Consider the following 16,569-nt stretch of genomic DNA (forward strand, 5'->3'; position numbering starts at 1 on the left):
AGGCAGCAGGAACCAGAGTCCTTTACTCAAGGGGGCCTGGACCACTCTGAATCCCACTTCCTGATGGAGAACCAGGTACACAAGAGTCCTCAATTAAATGTCTTTGACTGGGGAAACTCAAATTCAGTGCTCTTTAACCACTACTCTACACTGCCTTCTACATTTGTGCATCTCCAGATGAAGTGTCTCCTGACTTTATAGATCCCTTTCCCCTCATAAGAAAAGTCACTAAGGATGAGTCCATCCATAACAGCCCCTTTTCGTGTTGCTATAACACAATACCTGAGACTGGTAGTTTATATAAACAGAGGTTTATTTGGTTTATGATACTGGGACAGCTGCATCTGGCATGAGCCTCAGGCTGCTTCTACTCATGGTGGAAAGTGGCAGGCAGCTGGCAGGTACAAGCGGCAAGAGGAAGCAAGAGAAAGAGAGATGGGGGAGGTGGTAGGGTCTTTTAAACAACCAGCTCTCGTGGGAACTAATAGAGTGAGAACTCACTCACTACTGCCACCTTCCAGGGAGAACATTATTTCATTCATGAGGGATCTTCCACCCATGACTCAAACAGCTCCCAACACTGCCATATTGGGGATCAGATTTTCACATGAGTTTTGAGGGTTCAACACATACAAACTCTATCACCATCTACGTAATCCAAAGTCAGTTATTATTTCTCAGTAGAATAAAATAGCTTCAGATGCTCTATGAGGAAAAGTACCCAGAGATTAGGGGGAGAAGAGGATATGATATGACCCAGAAGATACTTGTAGTGTGTGTGGCAAAGTCACTGCAGTTCCTTCTGTATAAAGACTGAAGGTGCCTCTGATGCTACTGAAGGTCCCTGGTTTGGCTGATACATAGACAAGTCCAACTCGAGCACTGCTTACGGAGCCATTGGAGGTGCTGGTGCCCACTTTGTCCCCGCGAGCATTCCAGCACACCTCATAGATGCCACTGGTGCCTCAGTAGCTGTGGACGAGACTGCCACTCTGCGGAGAAAGCACAGTGACCAGCGCTTACCACAAGGGGTGCAGCCCTTCTGCCCACCCAGGTGCTGCACGGGTCTCAGGGACAGCGGGGAGCTGCTCATAAAGGAGAAAAGAAGGAGGTGGCTCCTCCAAGGAGGGACGTCTCCAAGATGTCTTGCTTGGAGCTGTGAGCCCTGAGGACAGCAGAAGCAGACACCTTTACCGGGGAGGGAGTGGCCCTGGGTGTCTGTCCTGGGCAAGGGCACAGCCAGGCAGAGCCTGACAGACAGCCCAGGACTGGGCTCTCCATGGGGGGTGGCAGCTCATTCCTGAGCGCCAGTTCCCCGGTGACTCTTCTGAGTCCAGGTCACTGCAAACACAGCTACTCGGGCATTACTTTGCAAAGGACTCAACCCCGAGGGTCAAGAGATGACCTGAGTATTCCAGATATGGACACACTTGTCAAAGGAGCCACTGGCCAAGTACTTCCCGTCGGGGCTAAAAGCGACACTGTAGACAGGTTCCTGGTGTTTGGTCAGTGTGTGGATACACACCCCACGCTCCACATCCCACAGCCAGACCGTGGAGTCAAACGGAGCACTGCGGAGACGGAGGGGACACGTTATCACCTGAGCACGCGGGCATTTAGCACACGTCCCTCCAACACGGGCCACACCTCACAGGAGCCTACTCTCTCTCCCTGCTTCTAGGTACAGATCGGTGAGATTCTCCTCCTAAAATGCAACTCAGATGCGGTGAAAACAAAGCCATCGTCACAAAACAAACAACTTTTGGTGCTGTTATTACGAAAGCAAATTGATGCCCACGTTCCTATGTGTCTGCATTTGTTGAAAGATATAAATGGTAAATACTTTTGTGGAATATTTGTCAAGTTCTCTAAGATGCTCTTACATGGAAAAACTTCTATTGTTACCAACAAATGCAGATAGCCAGGTTTGGAAAAGCAGAGAATAGAGTGAATAAATATTTATAACATTTTTAATCCAACAGGAATTAAAACACAGTCACATCTACACATTCGACCACATTGCTGAGAGCAGCAAATTTCAGTTATTTTCAAATTTAAAATAAAATACATATGACAAACCTGCTATCTGGCTTTCTTTTTCTCTACAGGGCTGGTACCACCCTGTCCTTTTCGTGTGTGCTGACTAAAGGGTCATTTATGTTCCTAACGGGTAATACGTGACACAAAAGAACTCCCCAAGTCACCAATACATGATTATAGTAAGCGGTACTGTATCGTAGTCATTTAAGTGGCTTTTAGGACAATTACGTGAAATAAGAGAATTATGGCCTTTGTGTTGTTCTGTTCAACCACTCGGCTGATACAGGGACTCTTTCCAGTCTTTTCTAAGAAACAAGCTTGGTTGGGCTGAGCACTTTCAACAAGCTGCTCGCTCTTGGCACTGCTGGCTGGCTCCCGCTGCCCCAGAGGCACGTGGCAGGCGTTCTCCCCTTACAGGAGTTGTGTGCCCGCCTGTCACTACCCTCTCTCTGCAGCTACACAGAATAACCCGCTGCTGCCTCCTGGTACCCAAACATTCCCCTTAACTCTCCTCTCTTGTAGGCTAAGGGGACATCCACATTTCATGGGTCCAGATCCTGGTTTTCAGACCCCTAAGTATCTCGGCATTCGGTCTCAGAATCTCTTTAGCTTCTTCTTCTAAGAGTTCTTCCTGAAATAACGGGAGTGGAACATTCTACTCTTAACGGGGTCTGGCGAGCTTCAGGGCACAATAATGCTCTTGAATGAAGCCTAAAGCCACGTGGTTTGGAGGAGGCCACCTTTGTCACTTATAACCCCTCTTCCCAATTCTGGCGGTGACTGGCTGGCCACTCCACTGCCTCGCAAGCTTGTGTCTTAGGGGACTCACTATATAAAATGTCAGATCAAGTCTTGCTGTGGCTGGGGGAACTTTTATCCCTGCTTGAAATCCCTGCCCATGTAAGCCCTGAGTTGAACGAATAAACCAAGCCCAAGGTCTGAGTTGAACTCTTTGCCTTTCCTTTCTCTGCTGTCAGGAAAACCTTGAGCAAAGCCAGGTGCTGAAGCCCTCTGAACACGTGCCTTCCCCAGCCTCACTTAAAAGTTCTATCTCAGTCCCTTCAAAAGGGAGCTACGACGTTCAATGCTCCAGCAAAACGTCCTGTTCTCTCTGCATGTGAAGAAGTTCTGCTGCTGTGCTGCTGACTCAGTGACAGCGGGCCAGGCTGCGTTCAGGAGCCGAGGCTGGGCTGTGCAGGGGTCCTGTCCTTACCTCGCCAGCATGATGTTGGAGTTGGGGTTGCTGGTGGCCTGCCCGGTGGGACTCCACTTGATGGTGTATATCTCTTTGCTGTGAGCTTTCAGGTCGTGCACACACGTGTCCTGCTTCATGCTCCAGATCTAGAGAACACAGTGGTAACAATATGAGCAAGCTATGTCCCTCCAGTCAGCCAAGAGACTGCTGGCTGTGAACCGTACACAAGCCATTGGAGTGTCCCACTGGAAAAAACTGCAGGTCATTGCCCAGGAAGGGCTGGGACTCCTAGCAGGACCCTTGACTGGTACATCAGAATTCACTGGGCGAGAGCTAATCTGACAGTCAGTAATGGGACAAATTAAAGAGGAAGGAAGAGGACTCAGTACAGACAACCCCCAAAGGAACACGGAATGTGAGACTTGCGTTGAGTACTGGGGGCTCTTTAGGGTTAAACAGCTCATCCCTACAGATGCCAACTTTACCTTCAATGTCATGTCATCAGAGCAGGATGCTAGCAACATTCCAGAAGGATCCCATTTGATAGCATTGACCTCATTCTGAAAGATAGGACGGGTTTGGAAAAGAAATAAAGTCCTGAGATCAGATCCAGTGGCTGTCCACCAGGGGGCAGTAGCACTCTGTCCCCTGCCGTCCACCTGGGGGCAACAGTACTCTGTCATCCAGCCGACCATCCACCATGGGCAAAAGTGCTCTGTAATACCAGCAGCTGTCCACAAGTGGGCAGCAGTAATTTCTCATCCTGCTTACCGTCCAGCAGGGGGCAGAAGCGCTCTGTCATCCGGCCGACCACACACCAGGGGCAATAGTGCTGTCTCATCCCAGCCGCTGTCCACCAGGGGGCAATAGTGCTCTATCATCCAGCCGACCATCCACCAGGGGCAATAGTGCTCTGTAACCACCCTGGCTGTCCTCATGGGAGCAGTAGCACTCTCACATCCTGCCTACCGTCCACCAGGGGGCAGTAGTCCTCTGTCACCCCAGTGGCTGTCCACAAGGGGGCAGTAGCACTCTCTTCCTGCCTATCATTCACCAGGGGGCATTTTTGCTCTGTCATCCTGCCATCCACCAAGGGGCAGTAGTGCTCTGTCATCCCAGTGGCAGTTCACAAGGGGCAGTAGCACCCTCTCTTCCTGCCTACCGTCCACCAGGGGGCAGTAGCACTCTCTCTCCTTGCCTACGGTCCACCGGGGACAATAGTGCTCTATCATCTGGTCAACCATCCACCGGGGGCAATAGTGCTCTATAATCCCAGTGGCTGTCCTCAAGGTGGCAGTAGCATTCTCTCATCCTGCCTACTGTTCACCAGGGGGCAGTAGTGCTCTGTCATCCTGCCATCCACCAGGGGACAATAGTGCTCTGTCATCCCAGTGGCTGTCCACAAGGGGGTAGTAACACCCTGTCATCCCAGCAGCTTTACACAAGTGGGCAGTAGCACTCTCTCATCCTGCCTACCATCCACCAGAGACTGCTGGTGGGGGCAGTAACGTTCTGTCATCCTGCTGGCCATCCTCCAGGGGAAGCAAGATTCTGTCATCCTGCTGACGGGCAACCTGGGGCTTTCCCCAAAAGCAAAGCACGGAGCCTGGGAGGCCATGCATTTTCCTTTTTCTCACTTTGCCTTTTTCATTTCTATAAAAGCACAGCCATATACCACAAATGAGCAGCCACCCTCATCAATATTTCTTGAAGGGAAAAAATTCCATACTAGGAAGGAAGCAAATGAAGAATTGATGTACAATATAGGTAGCAAATAAAAACACCAAAACCACAGCTGTTTTTAAAATTGGACCAGGAAATCATTTCCCTGTGCGTTTTTAATGCAAGAGCTACTCCTTCTATCTAAATCTGCTGCATTTTTCTGGCGAGTGGCAGTGGACGAGGGTCAATGCAGACAAACGAAACTCCCCAGCCACAGTGGGGTTCCACGGGGAACAGGAGGCCCGTGTGCCCCAAGTGCACGAGCACACGCCAGAGCCCAGAGGGTGGCTCTGTGAGAACAAACAGGAGAAACAAAACGCACCCGAGAGGCTTGCACTCCACTGCAAACAGCCTGGAAATACAAAGGGCAGAGGAGTTCTACCAGGCAGCTCAGCATGCTGGGTGCACAAAGGAACAGTACTGTTCCTGAGGGCCACCAGGGCCCCGAGACCCCGAGGCTAAGCCCTGGGGGACAAAGGCAAATGTACCTGGTAGGCAAGGGAGAGGGGGACACACAGGAAACACGGTTCTACAAAGGAACAGCCTGTGGCAGAGGAACACTGTGCCAAACATGGAGACCAAGGAGAAGGTGCACACACAAGGGTCTTTTCCTTAGGGTGACTGTAGGGCCCCATCTGCTCAGGACAATCCCACAATATTATGCCTGCTGTCCATCCCAACAATTAACTAACTTCACACTCATAATTCATTTTCTAAATAATTTCACACTCCTAAGAACTCTGGTTTGGAGGATAAATTATATGGTCACACTACTTTTTAAGGAAACTGAGTTGTGAAGGGTGTAAAGCAAAGAAGTGACAGGGCCACATCAGTGTTCCTCATGGCATGGATGGCCTGGGAAAAGGGAGGAAGAAAGCCTGGAGTCCAGGGAGTGGGCTCCTGTGTGAGCCAGGGGAGGATGAAAGGGTCAGATTGGAGAGTGGCATGTGCGCAGAGGTGCATGTGAGTGCCCAGGTGTGTGTGAGTGTGCAGACGTGTGTAAGTGCATGGATGTGTATGAATACATGGGCATGTGTCTGAGCATGTGGCCATGTATGCTGGTGTGCATATGTGGATGTGAGTGTCCAGGAGTGTGAGTGGGCATGCATGTGAATCCAAAGAATGGGCTCCTGTGAGCCAGGGGAGGATTAAGGTGTCAGACTGGAGAGGGTATAACGTGTGGACCTGTGTGTGACTGTGCATACGTGTGTGTGCACGTATGTGTGTGCAAGTGTACATGAGTGTGCATGACTTTGTGTGCATGTGCACAAGTGTGTATAAGTGTGATTGTGCATGCGTGTGCACGTGTGTGTGAGCATGTGCCGTGTGGGGGTGTTCATATACGTACATGAGTGTCCAGGCCTGTGAGTGGGCATGTATGTGAGTCCAAGGAGTGGGCTCCTATGAGCCAGGGGAGGATGAAGAGTTCAGACTGGAGAGGGGATAATGTGTACACGTGTGAGTGTGCAGATGTGTGCATGCACATACGTGCGCACAAGTGTACATGAGTGTGCATGAGCATGCATGACTTTGTGTGCATGTGCACAAGTGTGCATAAGTGTGTCAGCATGTGGCTGTGTGTGGGTTTTCATACACATACATGAGTGTCCAGGCATATGAGTGTGCATGCGAGTATGCATGAGTGTGCCTGCGTGTGTGCGAGTGTGTATGCATGTATGTGTGTGCGTGCATGTGCTGGAGTGTGGAGGTGTGAGTGTGTGTATGCATGTGTGGGAGTGTGGGCGTGTGTCAATGTGCACAAGGGTAGCTGGTTCTGGCTGCATATGCTGAGAGGAGAATCGAATGGGCAGGTTTCTTGGGGCCCAGGAATTTGGAGCCAGTCACCATGAACTGTCTCCAGCTGAACCCTCCTGGGAATGGAGCGCCACCCGCACCCACCCGCCACTTTTAGCCCAAGTCACAATTCCTAGGAAGCATTGAGAAGAGGCTCAGAAGTCTTAGGAAGAAGTAGCTCAGCCACATTTAGCTTGAGGCTTGTTCCAAACGATTAGCCACAAGGAGACCCATTTAAAGAGCCAAGTGGTGTCACAGTGGTAAAGTCCCGGGCACGGCAGCAGTAAATCACATAGCTATGTGACCTTGTACCCTACGGCATGCACAGACTGCGGGCAGCACTATTAAAAGTTTGCAGATCAACCAGGGTTAGAGGAGAAACAAGTTTAGACCAGAAAAAGCAAGTGTCCCTTTGTAACCACAGCCAGATATTCACGGGACAATGGATGCCTGTGCTCCAAAAAACTTTCTTTTGGAAGCAGGGACGCATTGGGCCGGGAGCTGAGACTGGTGGGTACTAGGGAAAGGCGCAGGCACTGAGGACAATGGAATTGAATTCCCTTAAATTGGTGGCATGATGGGAACTCCCCAGGGGCTTTGATCAGACCCCTCTGCTTTAACAGGGGATCCCCAACATCTAATGACATTCTGGGTGCTGGTGAGAATAAACGAGAAGGCACATGAGAGAGCCCAGGTGGGAGTCATGAATTGTCCCCAAGGAATCCAGAGGACATCTGAATGGGGTCGTGGAAGATGGGAAAGATTTTGTGTCAGACCAGGGACATGGTGAGTGGGTGTAAGATGGGGGCTGTGAGAGTTTAAGGCAGGGAAGCATTTCAGGAGTGGCTGAGATGAGGTGTGAGGGGTTGGACCACACGTGTCTTCCAGGAGAACTGAGGAATGGGGGGGTTTGGGACGCTAGAGGGATCTGCTGGGGAAAGACTGGGAAGAGCCTCATGTGCTTAGCTAAAAAAATCTGGTAAGACAGCTGCTGCTCATACTGTTCTTTTCTGGTATATGATGAGATTCTTTTTTCAGCCTCTGGTTGCTTTTACGATTTTCTCTTTATCATTGGTTTTAGTGTTTGCTGACCACATGCCTAGGTGTACAGATCTCTTTCTAGATGTTCTGCTTGGGGTCTGCCCAGCTTCTTGGATTGAATGTTGATGTTTTCCACCAAATTTAGTAAAATGTGGCCACTGTTGCTTCAAGGAATTTTCCTGTTCCATTCTCTTTTTTCTACCCATATAACACAGATATATGTTTAATATTGTCCCATACGTCAATAAGCCTTCACTCATTTTTTCAGTCTTTTCTGTTCTTCAAGTTGGCCATTCTATGATCTCCCTTCTGGTTCACTAACCTTGCTTTTGCAATCTCCAGCCTGCTTTTACACCCATCTAATAAGATTTTCGTTTCAGACATTTTGCTTCTCAGTTCTCCAATTTCCATTTCTTTTTAGAAACATAGTATTTCCATTCTCTGCTGACACTCCCCATCTATTCACTTATTACAAGCATCTTTTCCTTTATATCCTCGTACATTTTTTTCATAGCCTTTGCCGCAAAGTCCAACATCTAGATCACCTCAGAGTCACTTTTTCTCACTGCCTTCCCATCACTGGGTTAATCCAACTGCCTAGGGTATCTGTGACAGCTCAAGAGCAAAGGTCGGCAGAAGAACTGGTCTGCTGTCATGGCATCTTTTGATTCTAGGTAAAAAATATAAAAAGGCTCCCACATCACATTCTCATGAACTCAAGTCTGAAACTCAGAAGTCCCACTTACTGTGTGTCCTTGGAAGGTTTTGACCGGGCGGTCACAGCCAAGTCTGAATACATGAATACACATGTCTGTGCTACAGGAGGCAAAGGTAGTGTTGTGCTGCCAGTCCACATCAAGAGCAGGGGCTGTGGAGCAGGAAAGACAGAGAGGACGCTGACATTTATTAACTGTTCACAGAGCTCGGCTGACTTAGAACAATTAACAGCATGGTGGAGAAGCCATATCCAGTAACACAATAAAACATATTCCCGCGTGAACAGACTCTTAATTTCAAAGACCTTAAAGACCCTCTCCTCCCACATTTGCAGGGATGACAAGATGCCTCTGGAGAGAGGCTCCATGGCCCTTTCTGTGCCCCACAGCATGCAGCATCTCTTGCTCCCACCGCACAGGTGAGAAAGGGCAGGTGAGGTGTGCCGGCTGCCTGCCCCCCACCTTCCTGCTTGAGCAGTATCACCGTGGTGGGCCTGTTAGATTTGTTTTCACAGAGAGAGGAGAAAAAAGAAGAGGAAAAAGATTTCATAGCCTGTGCTCAAGACACCCCAATTAATAAACCTCCTGCAACCCATTAATGCATCCCTTGGATTCGGGGATAATTAGTGTCAACAAGAATCCCATATTAGGGACGAAATTGGGTGAAAGGTCAGGACTCGTGGTGAACAACCTGCCTGAATTCAAGAGACCCTCTGCTCTGCTGAGGGTTTTGAGGTGACTGCCCTCTGGTCACTCCCCGCTAGATCTATCCATGTCCCAGCTTTCCCTACTCCTTGATCTAGTGTGAGCCCTGCCCCTGAAGGGACCTCAGAAGTAACGACGATGGGAACAATACAAAGGTTAACTAATGATGCAGTTTAGTTAGGGTCTCATTCTCTACTTTCTGTGTTCTTTGCTGAGAAGGCAGCGGGAAATCCGGCCACTATCCAATGCACCGAAATGCCCAGGGCCATTGTTAAAAGCCCAGCCCTTGTTCTGTCCTCAGAGCTGGGTGCCCCAAGACGATGGAAGAACACGTAATGACCAGGGTGGTGAAGTCAGAGCAGCCAGAGTCCATCCTTGTTCTGTCCCTCAGGTAGGTCCTGGGGTCTCAGCAGCACACAGGGATGTTCTGAAAAGCCCTCAGGGGATGCTGAGCATGGAGTGAGACAAGACATCTCAGGCCATCAGCACAGCTACCACCCAGAGAAGGGGTACAGATGTGTTAGTCCCCACGGCTGTTGTACCTGTGGCCTCCAAGTCTCATGCCTGTCCAGTTACAGGGAGTGGGTCTGTGGCTGAGGGTGGCTTCTCCCACCTCCTCTCAGGCACCCACTAGCTCAAGTGTTCACTTGGCACTCCGGAGACCTCGTGGCCATGCACCGCTCATGTCTGTGTAGTCTCTGCTCCCCTGAGGCAGTCCAACTGGAACACTCCCTAGAGGCATTTCCGCATCAAGTGAGAGGTGACGGCAGGAGGTGGGGGGCTCGGGAAGGAAAAGCAAGGGGTAGAGGGAGCTGCTCATGTGATGTGCCCCTTCTGCTTAGGAATCTCAGCGAGTCCCTTTTATTCAGGATCATCACAGGCTGCTTCTGAGAAAGAGAAGCTCTGGAACTGAGCCCTGTGCTCACAGAACCCTGACTGGGAAAGCTCATGGCCTGAGGACTGTGAACAGTGCCGCCCTAGAGCACACGTCACACAGAGAACAGGGTGCTGCCTACATAGCGTTTCGGGCCATTGTAACCAGGTAATGTCTTCAAGTGCCAGGAGCTCAGTGGTTCGAGGCTTAGCCATCAAGGTCTGACCACCCTCTTACGATACGAGCTCTCACCATTCCTTCACTGATGGGAATAGCCCCTGCCTGTGCTGTCCGTGCAAACAGAGTGCAGTTTGTGCTGAGCACCTGCTTAACTCTGGGAGTCTGGAATCCGGGCATGGAGTAGGCAGTGGGTGCCTCCATGTGACCAGCCCCTAATGAAAACCCTCAGCACCAAGTCTCTAATGGGCTTCCCTGGAAGACAGCTGACTTCTGGGGGAATTAAGCAGATCCCGTGTGACTCCCCGGGGAGCTCACGTCTGTTCTCCCCGGGACTTCATCCCTCATGCCTTTTCCCTTTGCTGATGTTGCTTTGTATCCGTTCCCACAAGAAGTCTTAGCTGTGTATGCTGAGTCCTGTGTGTCCACCCAGCAGACTGCCAAACATGGAGTGGTCTCGGGGACCCCAACACAGCAGCCCTTCTTGAGCAGCAGGACAGAGAAGCCTGCCCTGGCTCTTTGGCTGGTTCCCAGTTGTGTTTCCAGACTCGGGACAGGTTGGTGTTGAGGCATCTGTACCTTGCAAACCTGAACGACAACACTTAACATGAAATGGGTCTCCTTCCCACCAGCAAGGTTCCACAGGCTGCTCCCTCTGTGCGTTCACAATTACTTTAAGGGACATTTCACAGAACTCTTAATCATTACTTTTAAATTACAAAATCAAAACAAACCTCACCTGAATGGAAAGGAAACTGTTGTTTGGCTTCTCCTGTGTGGGCATCCCAAATGATTGTTGTCTGTGCTCCGCAAACAAAGGAAAAAGTTAGTAATTATTCTTCTTGCAAAGTTTTCTCATGAAAAATGCATCATGCAAGAAAAGACAGTGGGCCCTTATTCCTTCTAAACCAGCACAGTCCAATAGACCTATTCCTTTAATTTTTCAGGGAAGCTGTAGGAAGTTCAGGATGAGGAGAGGTCATATTATTAGGAGAAGGGGAAGTAGAGGGGAGTGTTCTTTTCTCTGTAGTTTTGGGGTTTTTAGTGGCTGGCTCGTAAGGGCGGGCATCTGAACCTTGAACTTGGTGTGACACCGTGCTCTTCCTAAATAAGCTAACTGCCTAGTAGTGTCCCATAGAGGGATGTCTTTACAGCCTGCCGTGTATTTTTCACCCAGGAGACATGTGCCTTCAGACCTCCCCTCTTCAAGTGTCCGTTAGTGCCTGAGCTGGTGGCTGGACTATTGCAAGGTCCAGGTCTAAGAGAACAATGTGGGTCTCACAATGTGGTCCCTGGACCAGCAGCACATGTCTTGCCTGGGTTCTTGCTAGACATGCAAATTCTCAGGCCCCACTCCAGACCTGCAGAATTGAAGAGGGGTAGGGAGCCAGGAATGTGTGATTCAATAAGCCTTCCAGGTGATTCTGCTTCACATGCCAGTTCCACAACCACAGCTGGAGGTTCTAAGACATAAGAGACTTAAACACGCTTGGCCTTGGAAAGGAAGAAAATCCTTCAGTTTTGACAACCTGATTGAAGGTGGAGGACATTATGCTGAACAATAAGCCAGACACAAAAGGAGGTCTCCTACGTGATACCAATTCCATGAGTATGAGGAATGTAAAACAGACTCAGAGAAGCAGAGACTAGAAGAGTGCCCTGGAGCGCATGGGTCAGGAGTTAAGGAAAGCAGGGAGGGGTGATGAACACACCTCCTCCCTCCTCCAGTTGTTACTGCAATACTTAGGATAGCCTTTGGCTACTTTGACAGGGAGACCCCCAAGGCGCAGGAGCTTCCAAAAGTGGGAAACTTATTTGTCTCCTGTGTCCCTGTTGGCAGTCTGAAGGTGCTCCACATAGAGCAGGGATTCCATGCCCCTTCCTCTTTTTCTGCTTTCCTCAGCTTGTGGTTTCCAACTCATGGCCCAACACAGTTGCTCCAACTCCTGCCATCACATCCACATCCCCACTCAGTCACTCCTAGCCTCTGAGGGGTCTTTAAATGAGGTGGCCGCATACCCAGTGAAAAGACTCTTAATCTAAGAAGTGGAGAACTGAATTCGTGGACAAGCACATTCTCCGTCACACTCCTATTTAATTATCATGCAGCTACACGTGACGGTTGAAGCTTAACTGACGGGATGAAATCTGTAAGGTAGAGGAAGTGGCGAGGACAAGGTTTATCTGTGGATTCATGATAGGGGAGGCTGTGGGGATATGTGGGGTAGTGAGAGCTAGAGAGGATGGGGGATTTCCCAGGAGATACAAGGAATCAATGATCTCTGGCCCTTTCGATGATATCGGAAAGTCCAGTAGGAGTTAAGATTTGTTTTCTAGTATTTTTGTTCATAGAACGTCTCTGTTAAAGTCTCACCAGGGTAACACTGGGCATATTTGGGAATTACAGAATTACAATGGGAAGAACAACGTGACAACAACTCTTTGGGGAATTTTGATCATCCAAGAGTGACTCTAGCGAGGTGTGAGTGGAGTACAGAAGGGGTCAGAGACACATCTGAATGACACTATCACGACTTTTCTCCTTCACCGTGAGGATTTGGGAGGACAAAGAAGGAAAAACCTCAGCCTCAAGGGGGTGAAGTTAGTCCTTGGCCAGGGGCTACTTTTTTCTTTTTGGGTACTTGTGCCCTGCTTTTGATCCCTCCCAGTCAGGGCCGCGTGTCTGGGGTTTCTGGTGTGTAGACGGATGGCTTGGCTTCAGGCTGCAGGATCCCCAGTCTTTACAGAGACAAGAAGGCAGAGCAGCCGGCCCGCATGGAGGTGTTTAAAGGAGAACATGCCCAGAGGGAGATTTAGAGGCAGAAGGATAGCTTTGTGGAGGGTGAAATTTGCTAGTGACAGCCTGAGGCTCGGTAAAAGGGTTGGGGAGCTTGATTTGCTCCTGGTGTGAGAATTCAATGTCACGATCCCTGGAGTGACCCGTGAGGTGCCCGAGACCCTGGATCGCAGCCGGGCTGCCTGGGAGAGGCTCCCAGAGCGTTTCCACCCCAGCGCCTCTGGCCGGGGACATGGGAGTCTCTGTGCAGGCACTGGGCATCAGGAGTCTTTACAGGTCCCTGGTGATCCCAGGCTGTGACCAGGGAGGAGCACCAGCCGTCGGGCAGGGAGACCAATGTCCCCTGTGACCTGGTGGCCCCTGACCACCGTGCTCCTAGCCGCCTGTCCTCCTCCTGCTGCCTATGGGAAACGCCTTTCCCGCCTTCCCCTCTATTGCACTGCAAGATCCCCTGCCACCTCTCCCCTCTCGGTTTCTCTTGTCCCCGGCATCACTGAGTCCGTCATTTCAGCTCCACACACTGCAGTGTACGGTGTCCTGCAGCTTTTATTCCAGCCTGTATCGGAAGCCACGAAGTCGTAGGCCGGCGAGCCTCTGTCCCAGGCTGTGCTGTTACACGGTTTTCCATTCATGAAGGCTGAGGAGGCTCCCTTCTGAACACTGGGACCCCGCAGCATTTTCAGTCTGGACCCTTCCCACGCATGTGCTAAGATGCTCACAAACTCGCTTCCCACAGAGGACCAAGGTGGCTAGCCAGGTGCCCGAGTCACGGCCACTATGTCGGGAAGTTCCCTGATGTTGGAGCGTGGGAGGGGGTCTCAGCAGATGGCTGTGTCCCCCCAAACCTAGATGTTTTCATTGCTTCTATGATGTCCCTCTCTGATACCTTCTCTATGATGCTATTACCCATAGTGTTCCATCAGGTCACCCCTCTCTATGACATGACATAAGATGTCCCTGTATGAAACCCTTCTGTGTGATCCTACTGTCTATGATGTCCTTCTATGACACGCCTCTCTATGATGCTATTATCTATAATGCCCCTCTATGATGCCTCTCTTTCTCTGTTATCTATGATGCCGGTCTATGATACCCTACTCCATGATGATGTTATCTACGATTTCCCTGATTCCCCTTTTCATGACATTATGTTTGATGTCCCTCTACACCACCCCTCTCTATGTTATTATCAATAATGTCCCTTTATGATACCCTCGTATGATATCTATGATGTCTCTCTATGATACCCCACTCTATGATATCACCTAATAAGTCCCTCTATGAAACCCTTCCCTATAATGCCATTATCTATAATATCCCCTCTACGATACCCTTATGTATATTATCTATGATATCCCCACTATGGCACCCCTCTTTATGATAGTATCAAGACGTCACTCTATGAAACTCTTCTCTATGACCCTACTGTCTATGATGTCCCTCTATGATTCGTCCCTCTAGATTATCTATAATGCCCTATATGATTCCTCTTTCTACGATATTATCTATAATGCCCCTGTATGATTCGGCTCTCTGATGTTATCTATAATGCCTCTCTATGATTTGGCTCTCTATGATACTATTTGTAATGCCCCGCTTTGATATTATCTGGTAATGCTCCCCTATAATTCCTCTATATTATCTATAATGCCTCTCTATTATTTGGCTCTCTATTATGCTATCTAAAATGCCTGGCTATGATTCGGCTCTTTATGATGTTACTTATACGGCCCGTCTATGATTCGGCTCTCTATGATACTATCTATAATGCCCCTCTATGATTCGGCTCTCAGATATTATCTTTAATGCCTCTCTGTGATTCCACTCTCTATGATATTATGTGTAAGGCCCGTCTGTGATTCGGCTCTCTTTGATATTATGGACAACGCCCCTCTATGATTCGGCTCTTTATGATACTATCTGTAATGCCCCTCTATGATGCCGCTCTCTATGATGCTTCCTATAATGCCCCTCAATGATTCGGCGTCCAGATATTATCTATAATGCCCCTCTATGATTCTGCTCTCTACGCTATTGTGTGTAAGGGTCATCTATGATTCGGCTCTCAATGAATATATCTATAGTGCCCGGCTATGATTCAGCTTGCTTTTATTATCTATAATGCCAGTCTATATCTCGGCTCTCTATATTATCTATAATGCTCCTCTATGATTCCCTCTCTATGATTTTATCTATAATGCCCGTCTATGATTCCGCTCTCTATGATATCATGTGTAAGGACCCTCTATTATTCCGCCGTAGGGGAACATACTCCATCCGGGTGGAGGTTGCGTGACCTGTGGGGTTCCAGCTCCCTGTGGGGTGAGGGGTGCGGTCCGACGGGGGAATATGCTCTTGGGGATTGAGAGCGCGCCGGCACCGGGGCTGTGGAGGTGGCGATCGGCTCCTGCTGGGTAACGGCGGGCGGCCAGCTGTGGGCACCTGCTCCGCGGAGAGGGAGGGCTCTCGTCTTGGTTAGCAGGGGATCTGCTCAGTGCGCTGGGAGGGCACGTGGCCTACGGTGGGTACCGGCTCCGTACAGCGTGAGGACTCCAGACTTTGTTGGTGTCTGGTTGACGGGGTGGGTGGAGAATTGCTCCGCATCACTGAGAGCGCGCAGCCCACGTGACAAGGACCTGCTCCTACGGGATGCGCGATCCTGATTTTACTGGTGTCCCGGTGAGGTCCCGCGGTCCTCTGGCGGCGACATGCTCTTGAGGGGTGAGGGCACGCAGGCCGTGGGGGTGGGGAGGGGGCGATCTGTTCCTGCTGGTAGCGGCGGGTGGCCTGCTGTGGGCAACTACTCCGTGAAAGGTGCGGGCTCTCGTCTCTCGTGGCGGGGCATCTGCTCCGTGGGGTGGGAGGGCGCGCGGCTCACGGGCGTTCCTGCTCTGTGCGGGAAAAGGGCTCTGGTCCCAATACGGGGGACGCGGTCCTACCGGGAATGGCTACAGACTTTAGTAGTGTCCTGGTGAGGGCGCGCAGCCCATGGGTTTGGGACACCTCCTCCTCCTGTGGAGTGAGTTGGCAGTCCGATCTGGGCGAGCTTCTTCCTGCGTCTTTACCGCGTCCGGCCAGCGGTGGGACCTCCTCCATGCGGGCTGAGGGTACGGGGCCACGGGGGGTGGGGGCAACTGGACCGTGCGTGGCGAGGACGCACGTCCGTTTGGGGCACCTGCTCCGTGTGGCTTGAGGGCTCCAGACTTTATCGGTGACGAGTTTAGGGCGCTGGAACCGGGTTGGGTACTTACTCCTGCCGGTGTGAGGGCATGCGATCCGAGGCGTGGGGGGAACCTGCTAATGTGCGGTGAGGGTCCATGGCCCGCCAAGGCACCTGCTCCGTGCAGCTTTTGGGTTCCAGACTTTATTGGTGCCCAGGTGAGTGTGCGAGACCCGCGGTGGTGACCTCCTCCGTGCTGGGTGTGGGTGCAGGAACAGCAGGGGTGCTTGCTCCGTGCAGGGTGAGGGCACACGTCACGTCGGGGCACTTGCTCCGTGCAGCTTTAGG

The sequence above is a fragment of the Cynocephalus volans genome, chromosome X (assembly GCF_027409185.1).
Source record: "Cynocephalus volans isolate mCynVol1 chromosome X, mCynVol1.pri, whole genome shotgun sequence".
NCBI lineage: Eukaryota > Metazoa > Chordata > Mammalia > Dermoptera > Cynocephalidae > Cynocephalus > Cynocephalus volans.